The sequence below is a fragment of the Harpia harpyja genome, chromosome Z (assembly GCF_026419915.1).
Source record: "Harpia harpyja isolate bHarHar1 chromosome Z, bHarHar1 primary haplotype, whole genome shotgun sequence".
In the NCBI taxonomy this organism is placed as follows: Eukaryota; Metazoa; Chordata; class Aves; order Accipitriformes; family Accipitridae; genus Harpia; species Harpia harpyja.
Window position 1 is genome coordinate 37538659 of NC_068969.1, and position 7250 is coordinate 37545908.

General features: G+C 44.4%; 1 long non-coding RNA gene across 1 annotated transcript; it reads right to left on the reverse strand.

Moving 5' to 3' along the window:
- Positions 1 to 812: 812 nt before the first annotated feature.
- LOC128137320 (uncharacterized) lies at positions 813 to 6925 on the reverse strand. The gene is made up of 3 exons (XR_008233664.1): positions 6882 to 6925; positions 6499 to 6657; positions 813 to 1428 (listed from the first exon to the last, which is right to left on the reverse strand). It is a non-coding gene; the product is annotated as an uncharacterized LOC128137320 (long non-coding RNA).
- Positions 6926 to 7250: the final 325 nt, after the last annotated feature.

Here is a 7250-nt window from a genome sequence, read left to right on the forward strand (position 1 = left end):
CAAGTGCTTCTGAAAATTTTAATCTACTATTTCAAATACTACAAATTTTTCTTTCTTTTTTTTTTTTTAACTCTTTAGGCCATAATTTCAAAATACTTGTAACACAAGCCATGCATTTTACAATTAAGCTTAAATTAGATTGATGGATTGCCACTGTGTATAAATTTATGCTTAGCAAATTTTCCAACGTCCATTCCACTCTCAGGACAACGCATCCTGATAGGTGAAAAAAACGTGGTTACTGTTCTTGTTACGTTAGTCTTTGCCCTGGCTCCATATGATATCGCTGCGGAGAAACTGTTGAAACAGACTTTCCACCCAAATCCAAATAATCCATCAGTTTCTTACTATCGTTCTCACCTCTCTCCCAAAGAAACCTGATATTCTCTGGCAGAAAAAGCTTGAGAGACATGGCTCATGCTCTTCCGACAGACACACAGGATGATGATAGGGCTTAACTAAAAACAAACGGAAGTTACGTATTTTCATCCTCCCTTGAGCAAAATATCAAGTACTCAATACACTGTTCTTTCCACTATTTAAAAAAAACCAAAGAAATTCAAGGCAAAGGGGAGACAAGAACTGAGAAATTCAGAACAGCTGTGACAACATTGTCAGTTTGACGTGATTGCCTCTAATGAATCGCACAGCAATAGTGACATATCTGGGTTATATTTTCATATAGTGACTCTTTGTCGTGCAAAGTAGTGCCAGCTAGTGGTGTCATTGCACTCGCCACGTTAGACAGTTAGTACCAGCTCACAAATACCAACTATTATAACTTCTGAGAGACTGATATTGAAATGCTATGAAGGTCTAGGCAGCCTTATAAATTTAAGTGAGGGAGATTTGGACACCCAATCTGCAACACAGTTTGGAGGAGTCAGGCTGCCACGTATCCTCATTTTTAAAATCTCCACCTTCATGCCGCTGTTGCCCAGGAATGGTCCTTTCAGATGTACTGGGGTTTTCCCATCCTTGTACTGTGCCAAGCGTAAAAGTGTCTAGCATCACCACTACTCCAAACTAGCAAAGACCTGGGGAAAACGATATTGCTATTTGTCTTATGGAAGGGAAGATATAACATTAACTTCCAAGGTTAGCAAGTCTGACATGAAATATTAGTTACAATTATAATTTCAGAAAAAAGGAAGGAACGACATCTCACTCCAGCTAGATCTGCCTGTGACAGTTCTGCCCACAAAGTGTGGGAGTATCTGTCAGAAAATCAGCTTCCAAGGTTCAAGTGACATGTCATCAACAGCTTTGCCAAGGAGGTGGTAACCCTTTATGTTTATTTCTCCACTGCACCCATTAGTCTGTGTCACTTTTTGTGGTACTGGCAGCTAGGGAAGTTTGAGGCACCCCAGTGAGTTCATTTGGCAACACAGATCTTGTACTGGCACTGGACATCTTCAAGTGCTCAGACTGCCTGAAGCAATGTGAAAGAACAGGATAAAAAAAGTCTGCTGAAAGCAATACTGGCAAAGGCAACATGCAGCTTCACTAGTTCAGTCTTAAAATAGACCCTTAGAGCAGAAAGCAATTGCCAACGGGAGCTGATAAACTTTTTAAAGTAAAACCGTGTACGAAAAATTTAAGGCAGTTTTATTTCATGACATGTATCAATCAGCCACAAAGCATGTCCAAACATTTGTTATGACGAAATACTTATTTTGAGATCTCTTACTTGGTGATTTCGTGCACTAGGCTCCGGGCATGCTCATAGCAAGACAGTTTCAGGCTGCTAGGAGCTCTTTTGCTGTTGAAGCTATTGAGCTTCTTCCTCAATTTGGGAAGAAGAGTTTGAGTGAGAAGACATGAAAAATGTTCTTTGAACGGAGTCAAAACCAAGACAGGTCTGTGGAAATAGCTCAGGTCTGGGTACATAGAAATTGTCACGAGGTCCAGAAGTGGAAGCGCTGCATTGCAGCGGCCAGAGGCAGCAATAGGAGAGGAGCCTGAGCTGTGCCTGAGCTTTAAAGTGGGTAACTACAAAAACAGTTTCTGTCGGAAATCTTTTTCCTAATCCTGTCTACCAGAGATTTGCTTAACTTGCAACACAAAGGGTTTGGCTGTTTGTTTTTCTTCCAAATGTTTGGGGGGTTGTTGTTAGAATGGTTCTTTGCTTCTTTTCTTTTGTTCACCTTAATACTCCGTATGCAAGGATGTTCTCTCCTGCCATGAATTTCAGCTCATTACACTGATTGCCATATATGTCAAGCTGCTTTTTTGTTTTTCATTGAGTCACCCTCACAAATCAGTTACGTGGCATAGCACATTCACCTAAGATCTGCTTTTGCCACAATGAACAAGATACGAATTTTCAGTCAAGAGAGAAGGGTTTTTACAGTAATTTTATGATTTTCAAATGACCAGATATGAGACCCAATGAGTTTTTCTTCCAGCTAAGTGTACTCAGAAAACTGCCAGTTTACAATATATAATCTGGAAGACAATTCATGTGTCACAAGCAAGTCTTCAAAATAACCACCAGGATTATACGCTTAAACTAGCCCTGTCTCAGACACTCTATAAAGAAACTAAACAACAACAACAACAACAGAGTCAAGTAGCAATTACTCATTTAGAGGCAATAATAAACTATTCTTATGTCAGGGCAGTAAGGAGATTCCTTGGATTAAGTGGGTAAACTAGTAAAGAGATGAAAAGAAATTAAAGATCAGAAAGGTAGCATGGTTCTCTTTTTGGAAAGGGCAAGTAGAAGAGTTTATTCACTGAGAGGGAGAAAAAGTAAGTGATCATATTCTTCCGCTTAGAGAGCCATGTTGTCCTCTGGCATCAGTCTGCAGCCCACTTGGAGCAGGAAGCTAACACTAAGCAACTGCTTCCTTACACCTGCTGTCGATAACTGTCACCCAGGTATCTAGCCACAAAAGGAAAAAAAATGTTAATCTTCTTCACTGAAGTGCTTCCTGCAGGCATGACAGGAGAGAAACTGCCCCCTCGGATTCAGGAAGAAGGTCACTAGGTAGGCACTCCGAGGTGGGTTTTGTGCATTCCAGGCATGCCCTCCAGCAAAAATGGACTGAAGTGTGGGACTTGAAGTCCCTCCCAACTGAGCCTCTTCTGACTGGGAAGGGAAAAAAGGAGACATCCTTCTTCTGGGAGAAATCAGGTAGTCAAATGGTTTCCTTCAATGTCTCTTGAGAGAGCTGTAGGCTTTTTGCATCTCATGCCTGGGTTACACAGCAAGGATGGACGTAAAAGCTCACACCCATATGCCTACAGGGAGTCCAGGCTGGAGAAGCTCTCTGCAGGTCAGGATTCAGGTACAAAACCGAGTCATAGCATCTCTTAAAAAAGAGGGGCAGGATTTGTCCTTGGATGTCTGAACGCCTGGAGTGCAACTGAGTCATGCTCACAAGGTCCAATGCTTTGATCCAGCTACTCAAGGGTGGGCATCACCGATATGTCAGTTTCCCTGTATTACCCCAGATCCCCACCTCCGGCTGGCAGACACAAGATCCACATCATTTTGGAGCAGCAGCTGGAGGCCTGCAGTCCCTGGTTGAGGTGCCTCAGTGGCATGGCACAGGACACCTAAATCAAGCCCCCAGCAATGCCATTTTCCCCCTGCTACCGAACGTTGAGATTCCTTTCAAACCCCAGTGCCTCGTGATCTTGAACAAAACAACTTTGTCTCGCTGAAAGACAGACAAGAGCGCGTCAGAGCTGACTGCAGTGAGGAAGAGATGAACACGTCACTGTGCGGCAGACAGTCCGAAGTCAGCCAAGATCTGGGAAAGGAGGAATGATGGCTGAAGAGAGGAGGACTCTGCAGAGAGTGATTGATTTTGAGGAGGCAGACAATATTCAGTGGTATACTTGTGAACTCAGTGACTTTGGCGGAAGGGCAGGGGGAAGCAGTGGTGGGAATCCTGTGCTTTATGTCGGGGCCGTCACAAACTACTGCAGCACAAAGAAAAGGCGCTCTTAAGGCACTGCCACATCACAGGGGAAGGAATAATTCGGGAGAGCAAGGGGCAACAACTAGTAACTTGGAGTGAGTTAATTGCCTGGTAATTTGGTGGACCACGTATTTGGGCAGGTTTGTTCTGTGCTGTCATGCAGAGACTCACTGAAATACCAGAAACATGGAAATATTTCATGCGTCTGGAAGTGCCGTATCACGTCAAGCTATGCACGGCAGAGCAATTCAGCTGGCAAAGGCACGACAAATGTGTCCTCGTAGTAATTCACACAAAAGAAGGGGAACAGCATACTAATTTAAAGAGCTGGTCAGAGAGTTAGTAGACTGTATCTACCACTGGGGTTGGAAATGAAATATTTGAGGAAAGAGATTCCCTTCCAATTTACATTGATATAACAGACCTGAGCCAAAGACAAGAACTTTCTGACCTGTCATTTTTATGCCTCCAGATTTTATTCTTCATTCTTTATTTACACAGCTGTAAAAGCTAACCAACCAATATTTTTCCAAACCAAAAGTGTCTCCTTTTGAAAGGAGAGCAAGCTGGAAGAGCAGAGAGGCTGCTTTGTCTGAAAGCCATGTAGGACTTCAGTCATGCAGAGGTCCTGAGCACAAAGTCTGTTTGCTGCTCCCGACGGAAATGGATAAAATACAAGGTCTTTCAGATTTCAAAGCAGAGGGAAGGGAGCTTTGCAGTTTGGCTGATAGGGCAGGATCAAGTAAGTGAGGAGAGAAGCAAGGATGGTTGCCTTTGGGCAATGTACATTTTCCTACTGACACATTTTGGAAGACTGAAAAATTTCCAACCTTCCCCCTGTCTTTTGGGTACTAGCAAAAAACGCAGTGGCTTCACACTGGAAGGGCAGCTTTAACGCAAAGGCTGCTCCCCTGGAGGGAACAATTTTGGCACCACCAGCTGAGAATGAAACTATTGCAACATCAGGAGAGAATCTGAGTTTTGATTAAACAATTTTAATGTTAAATCCCCCCAGAGAAATGGCACACAGAAAAAGCAAGAAGAAGATGAGAACAATTTAAACCATCTATGGGACGGGATGGTTGTCACCAATGACAGTGTTATTACAGAGCAGCGGAGTGCAAGCAAGGATAGAGAATAACTGGAGGTTACATTTATTGCAAGGGTTTTCCTCCTCTCCCTCTTCCACTTTGCCCCATACTTCTGTGTGTGGAATGAAAATACGGCATTTTCAATCTCTTTTCGGGCAGTAGCTGTTCCAGCTATTACAGAATGTTGCTCCCACCATAAACAAGCAAACGGACAACCAATGCTGCCACTTCTGCTGAGCAAACAGCTAAGTGCTATGTATCATTTATCCCTCCAAATGTGTAACATTTTTTTGTTCTGACATGACACAAAGTTATTAAGAATTTGGGAGGAGGAAGAAACAGAAATCAATGAGAATAATAATCTGGATACAAACCCAACTTTTAAACGAAGATTGAAAGCGTCTAAAAGTAAACTCCTTCCAAAGGAAGAAAAGTCATTTATCAGGGCATAGAAAAGTTAAAAAGAAAATCAGTAAGACAGTAAACTCACAAGAAAAATAAAAGCTGAAAATAAAAGGTATCAACATGCATGGAAATTTTAGCAGTAACTCCTTTTTGACTGTCTGTGGAGCTACAACATGCTGCAAATTTTGAAATATATGTCCAGAAGGGATGATTTTTCCTCTGAATGATCTATGATTCTGTCCTGGGTTCAGCTGGGATAGAGGTAATTTTTACAGGAACCTGGGAGGTGGGGGGGGCATAGCCGGGGCAGCCGACCTGAACTAGCCAAGGAGCTATTCCATACCATGTGACATCATGCTCAGTATATAAATGGGGAGCGGGCTGGGGGAGCACGCTCTCGACTTTCGGTGGGGGAAGTGGTGGAGTGTCGGGTTCCGGGTGGTGAGCAGTTGCACTGTGCATCGCTCTTTTTGTATATTCTTTCATTAGTACCGTTGTTGTTGTTGTAACCTTTTTTTTGTGTTGTCCCAGTAAACTGCCCTTATCTCAACCCTCGAGGTTCCAGGTTTTTTTCCTTTTCTCTCCTCCGTCTCCTCCCTATCTCACCGGAGGGGGTGGGGGGGAGTGAGCGAGCGGCTGCGTGGTCCTTTGTTACCGGCTGGGCCGAAACCACGACATATTCACATGCTAAAAATGCTAGGCTTTTTGTTTCAAACACAGAAAAAGATTATCTGGACAAAATCCTTTCCTTGCTGTTGATCAGAACAAGTTCAGTAGCTATCACTGGAAAAGTGACGAAGGGCAATTCAGCAGAGACGGAGCAGATGCTCATCGAAGTAAGTGGGAGCGCACACAGTAATTTGGTGGGCACTGAACCAGGCTGTAGTGGCTTAGGCCAAAAACGTTTGTCTGCGCAGAAGTTACAGTCAGACACTACCATCAGAGGCATTTTTGTAGCCCACATGGGAATAAATCTATTTCTGCAGTATAAAGCATGAAAACTGCATGTGTTTTACCAGTGCAACTATTGCCTGGGGAGGGAGGTGAAGGGGAGAGAGAATGGGGAGAACTCGCCCAGACCAACACCTCTTCAAGTGTCTGCCCTCGAGTATCTCATGCAAATATCTAAAATCACTGCGCGACGGGGGTTGTAGGGAGAAAAAGGTCTGCATGTCCATGGAGTACTCCCATGTGGGTAAAGATACAACTCTCTCGTCCCCAGCATGCTCCTGAAAGGAAGCAGAGGAGAATCACATCCCAACCTAGCCCACAGGACAGCTTCAAATTCAGACTGACTATCCTACCACCCAACATCTGACCATTTTGCAGTGAGCTCACCAAGCTGGCAGCAAATTTGTTGTGGGAACCACACCATAACCCACGTGCTTCGCGCGGCCATCACATCGTGAGGTGGAGATCAAGTGGCTTGTGCTTCGGGCTGAGGCCGACTCACCTGCAGGAGCCATAGCAGGCTACGAGCTTGGACCTGCAGCAAAATACCTTGCTCTTCTCCGTGCAAAAGCTGCGTGGTCTCACCTCTACCATGGCCTGCTGGACACAGGCTTGGACGTTCAGGACAACCTGACACAAAGGGAGCACAGCAAGAGTCAGAGAAGGCCCTTCTTTGCTGGGAAGGAGGACTGGGACGCTGACCTGCCTCCGAAAGCAGCGGCTCTTTTTCAGACAGCAGCAGGCAGAGAAATGCTCTGCCCTGTATGCCATGACCACTCTGGAGAGGGGTCACACCCACCTCACTGCACTGTAACCCATGTTCCCGGCCACTCAACGACACGCCTCCCTCATCAGACACCATCATTAGAAA